This window comes from Mus caroli, unplaced genomic scaffold (genome assembly GCF_978045245.1).
Source record: "Mus caroli unplaced genomic scaffold, Mus_caroli_1 scaffold_10, whole genome shotgun sequence".
Taxonomy (NCBI): Eukaryota; Metazoa; Chordata; class Mammalia; order Rodentia; family Muridae; genus Mus; species Mus caroli.
The window spans coordinates 102,648,159-102,661,749 of NW_028227265.1; the positions used below are offsets into that span (position 1 = coordinate 102,648,159).

The 13,591-nt window shown below is 41.7% G+C and overlaps 1 non-coding gene across 1 annotated transcript; it reads left to right on the forward strand.

Moving 5' to 3' along the window:
- The first annotated feature begins 12,949 nt into the window (after positions 1 to 12,949).
- LOC115031876 (U6 spliceosomal RNA) lies at positions 12,950 to 13,056 on the forward strand. The gene has a single exon (XR_003837512.1). It is a non-coding gene; the product is annotated as a U6 spliceosomal RNA (small nuclear RNA).
- The last annotated feature ends 535 nt before the right edge of the window (positions 13,057 to 13,591 follow it).

A 13,591-nucleotide genomic window follows, 5' to 3' on the forward strand; every position in this document is an offset into this window, starting at 1 on the left:
GGACATCCTCAGTCCTGACTAACTCACGCTCTGTTCCTGTTTCTCCGCCCCGCCCCCCCCCATACCCCATACCCATCCCAGCTTAATCCTGTAACCAGTGGTACACCCCTCTCTTCTCTCATGCTCCATGTATTCTACTATCCCTCCAGTTGTGTTGTTTGACCAAGTTGTAAGACGGCAGGCTTAACCTGGGCTTTCCACCTCCTCCTTTGAGCCAGCCCTCCTCTAAGCCCACACTCCAGTGCTTTTCACACCTTAAGACTTTCCACCCTCAGAGCTCCACCTCCTCTCCAGTTTGCACTTACCCACAATCCATTAGCCCCTTCCCTTACCCAAATGCCCTTTCCCGGGCTTCCAGTAATAAAAGTCCATCCAGCGTCAAAGAAAAGATTTGAAGCTATGATGTACAAGTGAGAGAAAACATGCAGAATTTGTCTTTCCGTCCCTGAGTTACGTCACTCAATAAAAGCCTTTCTAGTTCATGCATTTACCCGAAGATTTCATAATTTCATCTTCTCAACAGCTGAGTAAATCTTTCATTGTGCATCTGTGCCACCTTTTACTACATTTTAATTGAGATATAATTTTGTCACGTCTTTCTTTCCTTCCTTATTCTCCCCACAAACCTTCCCATGTCCCCACTTCCCAACCTATCAATAACTTCTTTTTCTTTGATTATTGTTTTTTTTTTTATACATGCGTAAGTACAGAAATGCAGCCTGCTGAGTCCCTCCAGTGTGGCTTCTGGGTGGATGCTTTCAGGGCTGACCACTTTGTATTAGATGACCACTTAGAGGGCTCATCGCTAGGACAGGATAACTTCCCCTCTCTTAGCAATCACTAGTATGTACTAGTGTAGTTCTTTTTGGAGGGGTGGGACCCCTTTCCACATTAGACTATCTACTGATGTTACTATTGTCTAAGTCTTGTTTAGGCAGCCATATTGTTGAGGTGTCACAGGCGAAGCTCCCCTGTCATTTCCAGATAACATAGACTCACAGCAGACATTCTAGTCCTCTGACTCTTACAATCCTTCCACACATACCCTACCTTGCATGATGTCCCCTACGCCTTAAGATCAGGAGTTGTAGCACAGATATATCCACTAGGGATGGGCTCCCATAATCCATTGTGCGTTGTGACTTTCTGTGATGGTCTCCATTGGCTGTAAAGTGAAGCTGCTTTAATGAGAGGTGAAAGCTACACACTTATCTGTTGGTATGCAGTTAGGAATTATTCCAGCCTAGTAAAGTGATGATAGCAAGTTCTCTTCTAAGATCTATGACCTCGTGACCTTCAGGTGGCTGGCTGGCTTTCTAGTTCCAGATGTGATTCTCTCCTGATGAGTGACCCTTAAGTCCAATTAGACCGCTATTGGTTACTGCCAAGACACGAATACAAAAAGTGCATGTTTGGGACTATCGCACCATGCTTGTCATTTTTATAGTTCATTGGCATCACAGCTGGGTGGGACTATTGATTATTCTCCCACTTGGCAGCTTGCGTGGTACCTTCTGGTTCTATGAAAACTAGGCTACAAGAAAGAACCTTTCAGGTCAGATCCAGCTTGAATCAGCTGAGTCCTGTGTCCAAAGCATGTGATATCTTCAACAACAGGAACTTTAACCTCTGAGATGTAGCTAGGGGCAACAGCAGTGGACTATGCTATTTTGGGAGTCACTTGGATCACCCTCTCCAACAACTCAAAAGATCCCTCCTGCCTGCCACCAGGGTTTGTGTTAGACTGATTGTGGCTCCTGTGAGAAGCATAATTAGCCCAGGCAACATCACTTCATTTAACATGTAATTTTTGTTATGATTCAGATAAAGATAAAATAGTATGATCCCTTTAGGCTTCATCGAACATCCTTAGTATTACTTGCGCTTGTCCAGCCCTCTCCTTCTGTGTTGATCTCCCTCTCCCTCCCCCATCCCCTCCCCCATTACAGGCACTCTCCTTTTTCATCCTTTCCCATCATATCATCTGTATCCTTCTATTCATCTCTTTAACTCACCCATGGTCTCTCTTTACTCTTCTGGTTTTGAGGGCTACTCCAGTTTTAATATGCTAAAATGTGAATATTTGGAACTAGGAACCACAAATGACAGAGAGAACATGTGGCCTTTGTCTTTCTGAGTCTGGGCTACCTCACTCAATATAGTGATTTCTAGTTCTACTAATTTACCTGAGGTTTTCCATCTTTTCCTTCTTCTTTACAGCTGTATAGTATTCCATAGTGTCTATGCACCACACTTCCTGCTCACCAGTGGGAGGATGTCTCGGTTGTTTCCATTTCCTAGCTGTTGTGAATAGAGCATCGATGAACACTGCTGAGCAGGTATCTGTGGGGTTGAATGTCAAGTGCTTTGGGTATGTGCCAAACTGTGATGTCACTGTGGGACGGAGCAATTTTACTTTTAGTTTTTTGGAGGATTTCCCTTACTGACTCCCAGAGTTCCAGGTTACTTTCCCATCTACAGTGAATGAAGGCCCCCTTCCCCACACCCTCACCAGCAGGTCTATTGTCTCTCGACTTCCCAATCTTAGCCTTTCTAAGGGTAAGATTGTAACCAACTGGGGTGAGATCTCAAAGGTATTTTCATATTTATTTCTCTAATTGCCAAGGGTGATGAACACTATTTGAGGGATTTCTTAGACATTTTTATTTCATCTATAAAGGACCATGGCCCTTTTTTTCCTTTTTTTTTTCTTTTAATTCTTTTTTATTTGAAAATACTTTTATATAACATATTGTGATCCCCTCCGTCATCTCCTCCAAGATCCTTCCTACCTCCCCATCCATACAACTCCACACCCTCTTTCTCTCTCTAGAAAACAAACAAAGAAATAAAAAAAAATTAAAAATAAACAAATAGGAAAAAAGAAAAAAAACATACACAGGCTGACACACACATATGCAAATACACAAACTCCTTTTTTTTTTTTTTTTTTTTTGACTCTTTGAGGGAGTCAAGGCTTTAGGGCATTAACAGAAATCTCAACCACAGGGGAAACAAGCTCACTGGATGTTTATGGAAGCAGTTCTAAAACTAAACTCGTTACATAATTCTCTATGAAGCATTCATGGTTTTAGAACATGAATTCTTGGTGGAGCATAAGCTTCAACAAGAGCTGAAAATCTCCCTCTACCAGTGACAAACCGTGTCCGACCTTAGACAAGTTAGCTTCTCATTTTCTCATCTGTGCAATAGCCGTTATGTACTTAAAGAACTGTGTGCACAATTGTCTTCGCAGGATGCCTAGGATATGACATATTCAGCAACCATTAGCCAGTCAGGATTGTTGGGAAAGCCCCTTCTTCGGGGTCCAGCAGTGTTTGATTAAGTCTCTGAGCCTTGTAGAAGCAACAGAGTTGGTTTTCTCTTTCATCAGCTGCTACCCGCTGTCTGGAATCTAAGGAAATGGAGAAGGGTGGGTAAATAAACATTCTTGACTCTTTACCAGGAAGCTCAGCACTGGACAAGGCAGGCTGGTTGGGGGATGAGACGTGCCTCAGTAACAGTAATGGGTAGAGCCTTTAGGAATGTCACCCCGAGGGAACAATTCAGCTCTTTTCCTGTGACAAGTCTGCTAGTGAAAGATGTGAACTCATCAGAGAGGATGAGTCATAAGAAAATGGCATATGGCAAGGGAGCAGGTATTGGGAAATGGCATATACATACACTTCAGCACCAGAAATTGCTACGCCCACTTCAGTGAAGTCTGCCTACTGAGGTCGAAAGGCCTGGAGGCAGTGACAAGGTAAAGAGTTTCAAGGAAACTCAGTCTCCTGGAACCTTGGCATTCTCATAGCCCATATACTCAAACCCTATCCCCGAGTTAGTATGGTGTATGCTCTCTTTCAATATTGTTTCATTATAAGTGCCTTTAAAGACTGAATTTTAACATAGGTGAGCCTCCGCCATTGTTCCAATGTCCTAGAAAAACCTTGAAACTTGGAAATCAGTAGGAATTCAGTGATAAGGTTATTCAGTAACACTCAAATTTACTTCTAGTAGAGAAACTAATTAGGCATTACAAAGAACGGAGCTAGAATAGCTCAGGGCTAGTCTGCAGAGTGATAATTTAGGACAGTAGCCAAACAAGGGAAAACACAATGGCCAAGCAAATAGGTAGATTACCATGCTATTTCCTCTCTACTGTTCTTCCTGTCACCTTTGCCATGGTCCTTTTTAACTACCCTGGTTTCTACAGTTGCTCCAGATTATGTACTGACACCTGAAGATTTGGAGCCAGGAGCTTCCAATGAGAAAGAACATTCAATGTTTGTCTTTCTGGGTCCAATCCCAATAATTCTTAAATAAGAACTTTTGCAGCCAACAAACTGTAAGAAAATATGCCCTTCCATATGGTTTCCTTGATTAGCTTTTAGGAATCTATTATAACCTTACATAATCTCTATCAAATTTCCTTTCTTCGCTTTGGTCTTCCTTCTTCTTGGGCTTCATATGGTCTCTGAGTTGTATCTCAGGTATTTGAAGCTTTGGGGCTAATATCCACTTATCAATGAGTACATACCACGTGTGTTTTTTGTGACTGGGTTACCTCACTCAGGATGATATTTTCTAGTTCCATCCATTTGCCTAAGAATTTCATGAAGACATTGTTTTTAATAGCTGAATAGTATTCCATTGTGTAAATGTACCACATTTTCTGTATTCATTCCTCTGTTGAGGGACATCTGGATTGTTTCTAGCTTCTGGCTATTATAAATAAGGCTGCTATGAACATAGAAGAGCATGAGTCCTACTTATAGGTTGGAGCATCTTTTGGGTATGTGCTCAGGAATGGTATATCTGGGTCCTCTGGTAGTACTATGTCCAATTTTCTGAGGAACTACCAGACTGATTTCTAGAGTGTTTGTACCAGCTTGCAATCCCACCAACAATGGAGGAGTGTTCCTCTTTCTCCACATCCTCACCAGCATCTGCTTTCACCTGAGTTTTTGATCTTAGCCATTCTGATTGGTGTGAAGTGGAATCTCAGGGTCATTTTGATTTGCATTTCCCTGGTGCTTCAGTCTTACTTAGAAAGGGGAGCAAAATAATCATGGGAGATAGAGGGAGGGAAGGACCTGGGAGGGAGAGAGGAAAGAGTGGGGGCAAGTCAAGTATAGGAGGAGGTGGGGGAGAAGTACAGGGAGTCAGGAAATTGAATGGAGGTGTGTAGCAGTGGAGGATGGGAAACTGGGGGTAGCCACTATAAAGTCCCAGATGCTAGGAAAGCAAGAGGCTTCCAGGACCTAACAGAGATGACATTAGCTGAAATACCCACAAAGGAGAAAGAAAGCCTGTAAAGACTATATCTAAAGGTTAGGCATGGCCCTTCGTTAAGAGATGGAGCCACCTACCCATCTCACAAATATTAATGCAGAATTGCTCGTGTCTAAAGGAAATTCAGGGACAAAGAGTGGAGCAGAGATTGAAGGAAAGGCCATCCAGAGACTGTGCACCTGGGATCCATCCCATCTGCAGACACCAAACCTAGACACTATTGCTGATGCCAAAAAGTGCTTGCTGACAGGAGCCTGGTATGGCTGTCTCTGGAGAGGCTCTGCCAGAGCCTAACTAATACAGATGCAGATGCTCGAAGCCAACCATTGAACTGAGCATGGGGCCCCAATGGAGGACTTAGGGGGAGGACTGAAGGAGCTGAAGAGGTTTGCAACCCCATAGGAAGAACAACCCCTCCCCCTAACCCCGAGCTCCCAGGGACTAATCCACCAACCAAAGAGTACACATGGAGGGACCCATGACTCCAGCTGCATATGTAGCAATGGATTGCCATATCTGGCATCAATGGGAGGGGAAGCCCTTGGTCCTGTGGAGGCTCGATGCCCCAGCATGGGAAAATGCCAGGGTGGTGAGACAGGAGTGGGTAGATGGGGGGCGGGCATCCTCATAGAAGCAGGGGAGGGGATGGGATAAGAGGTTTGTGGAGGGGAAACCTGGAAGGAGGATAACATTTGAAATGTAAATAAAGAAAATAACCAATAAAAAGTAAATTTCCTTTCTTCTATACACCTCATACTAAGTCAAAAGTTGCAGCCAATTTTAATGTCAGATCCAAATCCTTTAGTTAAATTTGCTACAAGCTCTCTCAAGGCCTTATTGAATACAATTGGGGTTTCCAAATGAGTGTTGGGGCTGTGACTGTAAAGCTCCAGTAAATAAAATAACCTGACCTTTCTATCTCTGCCATTTGACCACTGTTATATAAACATGACTTTAAGCCTTGAGGCCTTGAAATGGTTTGATTTAATTTTTAGCTTGAAAGCTACCATAATCCTGTCTTCTAGTTCCCTGGCATTTAAAATACCTCTTCACACAAGAAAATAGTCCTGACAAGCTATCACAGCAATGTCAGGCAGTGAGAATACTGGCATGGCTTGGTGGCTTTCCTCCTCCGGAAGCCAGGTCTTGTCTAAGTTGTTCAAACTTTGTTTTCTCTTTGCTTCTCCAGCCTGTCTGAGAAGCCACTGTGGCCTCCATAACTTGTTCCTAGATGATAATCCATCTCAAACACCTGCACCGTTGCTAGAAAAATCAATCACAAATGATGACCACTAAGTTTAAGCTGTTTTCTTCTTCTTTGAACCCGAGTTGGGCAATGGAATTTCAAAGTCCTAATTTGGACTGGTGTTAGCCAGTAGGGTTCATTAGGAGACATGAAGTCTTTGTGCTCCTAGATAAACAGTAAGAGGACCTGAACCATTTAGCACATGGGGTTACTCCTTGAAATGAGGAATATATAACTGTTTTCCACCCAGAAGGCTGGGAGTGGTCTTGTTTCCTAGTCTGGTAATCTTTGCTCTATCTGTGTGACCAGAGACTTTCCAGCATCAGCCCCTCCCCAAGACCCTTATTGTAAATTTATTTTTCTCAGTCAGTCTATAGATCCTGTCTCCATGGGCTTTACTTAGAGTTTCCATGTAGTTCCCTATCATCTGTATTTAACTCATTTGATCCTCAAAGAGCTATACTTTGCTGTGAGATCAGGATTGAGTCAGTTATACCAGAACAAGTTTTCACCACATTGTGCTATGCTTAAATACACCTAAAATAAACTGCTCGGGATCAGGCTCCCAGAGTTTGAACCAACACCAGCTACTAAGTTGTGATGAACTAAATAGAACTACTTGAATTAGGGTAACACACTAGTCTCTCAAACACAAGCACCACTCCTAGAGGAATGATTCACAGAATGATGACCACTGCCTCTGAGGTGATTTCTTTTTGTTTGAATCAGGTTGGGGAATGGAATTTCCAAGCCCTAATTTCAAATTCTGAAGGTGACCTTGTTAGTTGGGATCACTAGTAATGAAATATCTTACTATAGAAAAAAAGCAGATTTATTTAGTTAATCATGGGGAGGACTTAAAGGTAATGACTGACATTGTCTAAGCTCTGGCAAAAGCCCTCAAAGGCGTGACATCACACATCTGTACTCATGCATGTCAGTAAGAAGTCACACTGCCAGGCAGGAAGATAGAGAGACTGGAGGACACAGACCCTTCTGCAGACAGGTCCCCAGTAATCTCACACTCTGTCCTGCCTATATGTGAGGGAGCAGATCCTCATGTTGTCTCATCTCACTGGGATCAGGGATCTTCAGGTGCCTTCAGGGCAATGTTACATTCATTGCCTGCTTACATTCTAGTTCAGGGTGTGTGCTTGTCATGTTTTAACTAACAATTTTTGTATCTGGAAGTGTGCGTCCTTGCCAGGACAGCAATGCAAAAAGGTGTGTGTGTGTGAGTGTATGTGTGTGTGTTTGTGTAATTTTGTGACAACAGAATTATATTTTAATCATATTCTGAGACTCCTGTCTCCAGAGCTGTCCATGACTTCCATTGTTCCAAATGAGTAATAGCACACCATGGCTTTCTTTATATAGATATTGTAAACTTGTGGTCACACTATGCAGTCTACAGTGTTATCTCTCAAGTCACCATTATTAAGAATAATCATTTGTCTCACTCCTCAGGTCTAAGTAGACACATTAACCATCTCCCAAGGACACCTAACTCCCTAAAAGCCCAGAACCTATCCTAAACTTGCAACAGAATGAGCATCTTCAATGTAAACTGTGTGACTCACAAGACGACTTCCTACAGAAGTTGTGCCTGAGACAGGACTGACACTCTGGCATGTAACAGGATGTTTGCTATGCCCAGGATGGAGCTATGTGCCTTAAAGATGGAGGCTGTGCTTAGAATCTGGAGCATCCTCAAAAGGCCATGTGACAAGGGCACTAAAATTTTACAGTGGAAAACTCACATGACACAAAAAAGCATAGTAATGAAGACCCAGAGATGCAAACAGAGCAAAAACACAGAGAAGACAAAAGCAAGAAAGACAAATGTGAGTCCACCTGTATTGCTGGCAGCACAGAGTATGGATGGCACAAATAACCCAACCAAAGGAAGATGTGGTTGAACCAGAGTTAAAAACCTGCTGTATACAGGGAATACGTGGTTTACAAAGACTCAGACAGATTTGGTTCAGTAAAAAGCAAAGCAGCAAATAAAGAAGAGGGAAGACCAATGGATGGATACTTCATTCCTCCTTAGAAGAGGGAAGAAAATACCCATGAAAGGAGTTACAGAGACAAAGTTTGGAGCTAAGACAAAAGGATGGGCTATCCAAGGACTACACCACCCGAGGATCCATTCCATAATCAGCCACCAAACCCAGACACTATTGCATATGCCAGAAAGATTTTGCTGAAGGGACCCGGTTATAACTGTCTCGTATGAGGTTCTGTCAGTGCCTGGCAAATACAGAAGTGGATGTTCACAGTCATCTATAAGATGGAACACAGGGCCCCCAATGGAGAAACTAGAGAAAGCACCCAAGGAGCTGAAGGGGTCTGCAACCCTATAGGTGGAACAACAATATGAACTAACCAGTACCCCCAGAGCTCATATCTCTAGCTGCATATGTAGCAGAAGATGGCCTAGTCGGCCATCACTGGGAAGAGACGCCCATTGCTATTGCAAGTTTTATATGCCTCAGTACAGGGGAATGCCAGGGCCAAGAAGTGGGAGTGTGTGGGTAGAGAAGCAGGGTGGGGGGAGGGTGTAGGGAACTTTCGGGATAGCATTTGAAATGTATATAAAGAAAATATCTAATTAATAAATAAATAAATAGTAAAAAAAAAAAAAGCAAAGCAGCTAGAACTATCTATAGTAATATTGGCATTCAAATAAAAATGGTGCTAGCCATCAATAAACATTTAAGAAATATGAAGCAGCCAGGGTACCAGTGATACAGAATGGTCACAAGCATGTATGTATCAAATGGCAGGGTACCAACTGCATGAGGTAAAACTAGCAGAAGCTAACACAGAAAACACAGTGAAAACAACAGAATCATCTGGAAAGCCCTAGGACACCCTTCCATCACCATCTGGAATAACAAGGCAGAAAGGCAAGACTCGACCTGAACACCACAATGAATCAATGAAACTCTACAGATATCCACAGGACAGCAGAACACACTTCTCACAAGAGTGGATAGAATACTCCACATTAGACCATGTCATAGACCATAAAGGGATGGATACATTTGATGGGGTAGACATTGTACAATACCTACTCTCTGATCACAATGAAATGAATTCAACATGAGTAACTGAAGATGGACACTTTATGGATGTATGGAAATTAACCACACATTCTTGAACAGCCAATGGGACAAACTAAAAATCAACATGGAAAGTAGAAAATGCTTTTGTGGTAAAAATAAATAAATAACCATAACTTGTGAATCTTATGGATACCGTGAAAGCCACACAGAGGGGAATGTGTAGCTGGAAGCACACAGATTGAAAAGCAGTTCTCAAACTAAGAGCTTAATCCTGTACCTCAGTATATGGGAAAGTCTAAATGAGAGAAAATAAATCAAACAGGAATGGAGTAGAGATGGCTGCAGAACAAGGTTAAAATCCAAAGGGAAACGATGTTGCTAAAAGTTAGTGTTCTGAAAGCATCAAATCAAAGCTGGCAACCATTTAACGAAATAGACAACAAATAAAAGGGGGGAGTAGGAAAACAGAGAAAACAGAAAAAACGGAGAAAACTCTATAAACCAGGAATGGAAGAAGGCAGAGTCAGTTCTGCTCTTACAACAATGAGAGGATTGTGAAGGGATATTTGAATACCTGTTTGTCAACGCAGATGAATTAAATGAAGTGAACATTTCCCAGGTAGATTAAATCAACCCCTGAGGTGGAATCAGTAGCTAGTCAGGTGTGACATTTAGTTCTAGCTACTCAGGAGACTCCGGCAGGGGGATGCTTGACCCAAGTCAGGCTGAATACTATGAAAGACCTCATCTCTACAAAAGATCCACTTAATAACAGGAGTTAAGGGACAGAAAGGGGAATGTCAGCCAAGAGACTCTTTGGAATTTAAAATTCCCAATAGATGAAAGAATGGTATCAATAACTTAGCAATCATTTAAAATTTAAAAAACCAATATTTAATAAATTCTTCCAAAAGAGAAAATGTCTCCCAATCTTACTATGACTTACTAAGGTCAGAAAAATAGATCATGTAAAAGAGAACTAAAGACCAAATCACTTTCATACAAAAACCCTCAATAAAACAGTGGTAGTAAAAGTCATAAAATTCCATGTTTGTGTATCACAGGATCTCAGTATTGTAGATCAGTTTTATCTAAAGTTGAGAGTGACCTGCCTCAGCCCCTGTATACTAGGATTAGTGCTGTCTTAGGGTTTCTCATACTGCTTTCTTATAGAAAACTGGATACTGTCCATGGCTTTCTCATACTGCTTTCTTATAGAAAACCCAGGAACTCACAGTAGGCTAGGCTATCCTTACCACAACAATCATTAAGTAAGCAAACGTTCTAAATTATCTTTAGCTATATGCACATTTATTCAGGCATTTTCTTAATGAGGATTCCTCTTCCTACATAACTCTAATTTCTGTCAAGTTGACAAAGAATCAGCCAAGACAATAAGGATATTCTGTGAGCATTTCCAAGTCATTGGTAAACGTGAACACCAGAGGACATCTCTGGTATCTGTCATTCTTCAGGTTCCATCCACCATGTTTTTGAGTGAAGGTCTCACTGGCCTGTTGCTTGTCTATTGGCTAGAGTGGATGACTCTGTTCAAGACTGGTTGTAGCACAAGTTTGCTATAGTTTGCTATAGTGTTTTGTGCTTTACCCTAATTGGAAGTGATTACTTGACCTTTGCTTATGAAACAGTTTTGCTGGGAATAAAATTCTAGGTGGGTGGACTCTTTTTCTGCTTTGTTCTTTAAAGGCACTGCACCATTTTCTTCATTCTGTCCCCACCAACATCTATGTCTGCACCCCATACCTAGACCTCTTCAGTTGCCTCAGGTTGAAGAATGGCTTTGGTATTCGTAAGATAACCAATGGTAAGGTCACACATTCTCACCAATGAAGCAGAGAGGCATGAAGCACTGAAAGACTTGTAGGAACAAAGAGTCTTTGGGAGGATACTTCATTAGGCACTACTTTGGGCTTAGATCTGGTGTAGTTAGGACCCTAGAATTAATATTATCTTCAGTTGTGTGCATACTCCAGTGAGGCCTGAGCATTGACTTTATGTGCATTATTAAGTTTGTTTCCCCTCCCTTCAGAAATAGAGGACCAATGCAGCATTTTGATATCTACAAGGAAGACAAGTTTGGAGAGTTCAGAACTGAGATTTGATTTAGTTTTGATTTTTCTGGACGGTGGATTCATTATGTGATACAGAGTCTTTATTGCCATAATCAAAGCTCAATTTTTGTCAATATTCAATGGGAGCTTGAAAATGAATGTATACCCTCTGTGTCCACAGTCCATCATGTGTTAGTACACCAAAAAGACTGAAGAATTCTGCCCCACCCCACCCAGTGCTCACTGAGCTGTTTCACATGTAAGATACCACCCACATAACAACCTCAGCATCTCTCTCACAGTTTTGTTTTAGGATACACAAACTGGCAGAGACAGGAATGTCCCAGAAATGTCAAAATCTATAATATCACAGAGCTCTTCTGTGAATGAGCCACATGCAAACCTTCCCCAGCTCTCTGGAAGAAGTTTCTCCCCAGATGGACAGAGCTGGTCATGTTCATCCGAATCAGCCACCAAGCTTTAAAGATTCAGTGGCATGGGCCAGACCCCACATCTGCAGAAGCAGCATTTCTTAGGACTGTGCTCTAAATCCAACTCCTACTTTCCTTGGAAGTGACACAGGAGAAAGAGGCAAGGTGACAGGACACAGACAAAGCCCTGTAGCTACAGATGCAGAGATCTGAATTAGAAAACTCTAAGCCAAGGCACACCTGGAATCATCAAGACCTGGAAAAGACAAGAAAGATTTTCTGTCAGAGCCTACAGGAAAGTCTGGCTTTGCTAACACCTGCATTTGGGGCTATTAGCCTCAGAGCTCTGAAATGATAGTATTTTGTGGTATTTACCCACCAAATTTGTGCTGATTTACTATGAGGTCCCTAGGAAATAAATAGGACTTGGTATAGTTTTTTTTTTTTTTCATTTCCAATCACAAAGCAAGAATTCCTGCAATGGAATTAAATTTTATTTCACACAATTGCTCATTCTAGTACAATGGTACCGAAGCTGAAATTGTTTCTACATCAGGAGACGTACAGTTTAGGCACATTTATTTGTATGTTGAAGACCCCAGATAATTACTTTGAAAAAAGAGAAGTCAGGAGGCTGGAATGGAGTTCCAGAATCCCCAGAATCCCCAGAATCTTGTCTTGGAAACCATTTCCACTACAGCATGTCCTTCACTGGAAGTTGCTGAGTGGTGCCCATGCAGGGCTAAGGAATCCACTGAAAGCTGTGTGTGGCTCACCTGGAGAATGTGCCCTAGGCTCCCATCCCCAGCAGTGCAAAGAGAAAACTACAAACTTGTGCTCACTTTGGCAGCACATACACTAAATTTGAAACAATACAAAGAAGATTAGCATGGCCCCTATGCAAGGATGACACCCAAATTTGTGAAGCATTCCATATTTCTTACATTCAAAAAACCATCAGATCCTACTACAAAAGCCTATACTCAACACAACAGGAAAATCTGGATGAAATAGACAATTTTCTAGACAGATATGAAATACCAAATTTAAATCATGATCAGATAAACCATCTAAAAAGTCTCATAACCATAACCCCTAAAGAAATAGAAACAGTTATAAGTCTCAAACCAAAAAAAAAAAAAAAAAAAAAAAGCCCTGGACCAGATGGTTTTAGTGCAGAATTCTATCAGACCTTCAAAGAAGACCTAATACCAATACTCTTCAAACTATTCCACAAAATAGAAACAGAAGGAACACTATCCAATTCTTTTTGGAGCCAAATTACACTAATACCAAAACCACACAAAGACCCAACAAAGAAAGATAACTTCAGACCAATTTCCCTTATGAATACTAATGCAAAAATACTCGATAAAATTCTTACCAAACGAATCCAAGAACACATCAAAACAACCATTCACCACAATCAAGTAGGCTTCATCCCAGAGATGCAGGGATGGTTCAATATATGGAAAA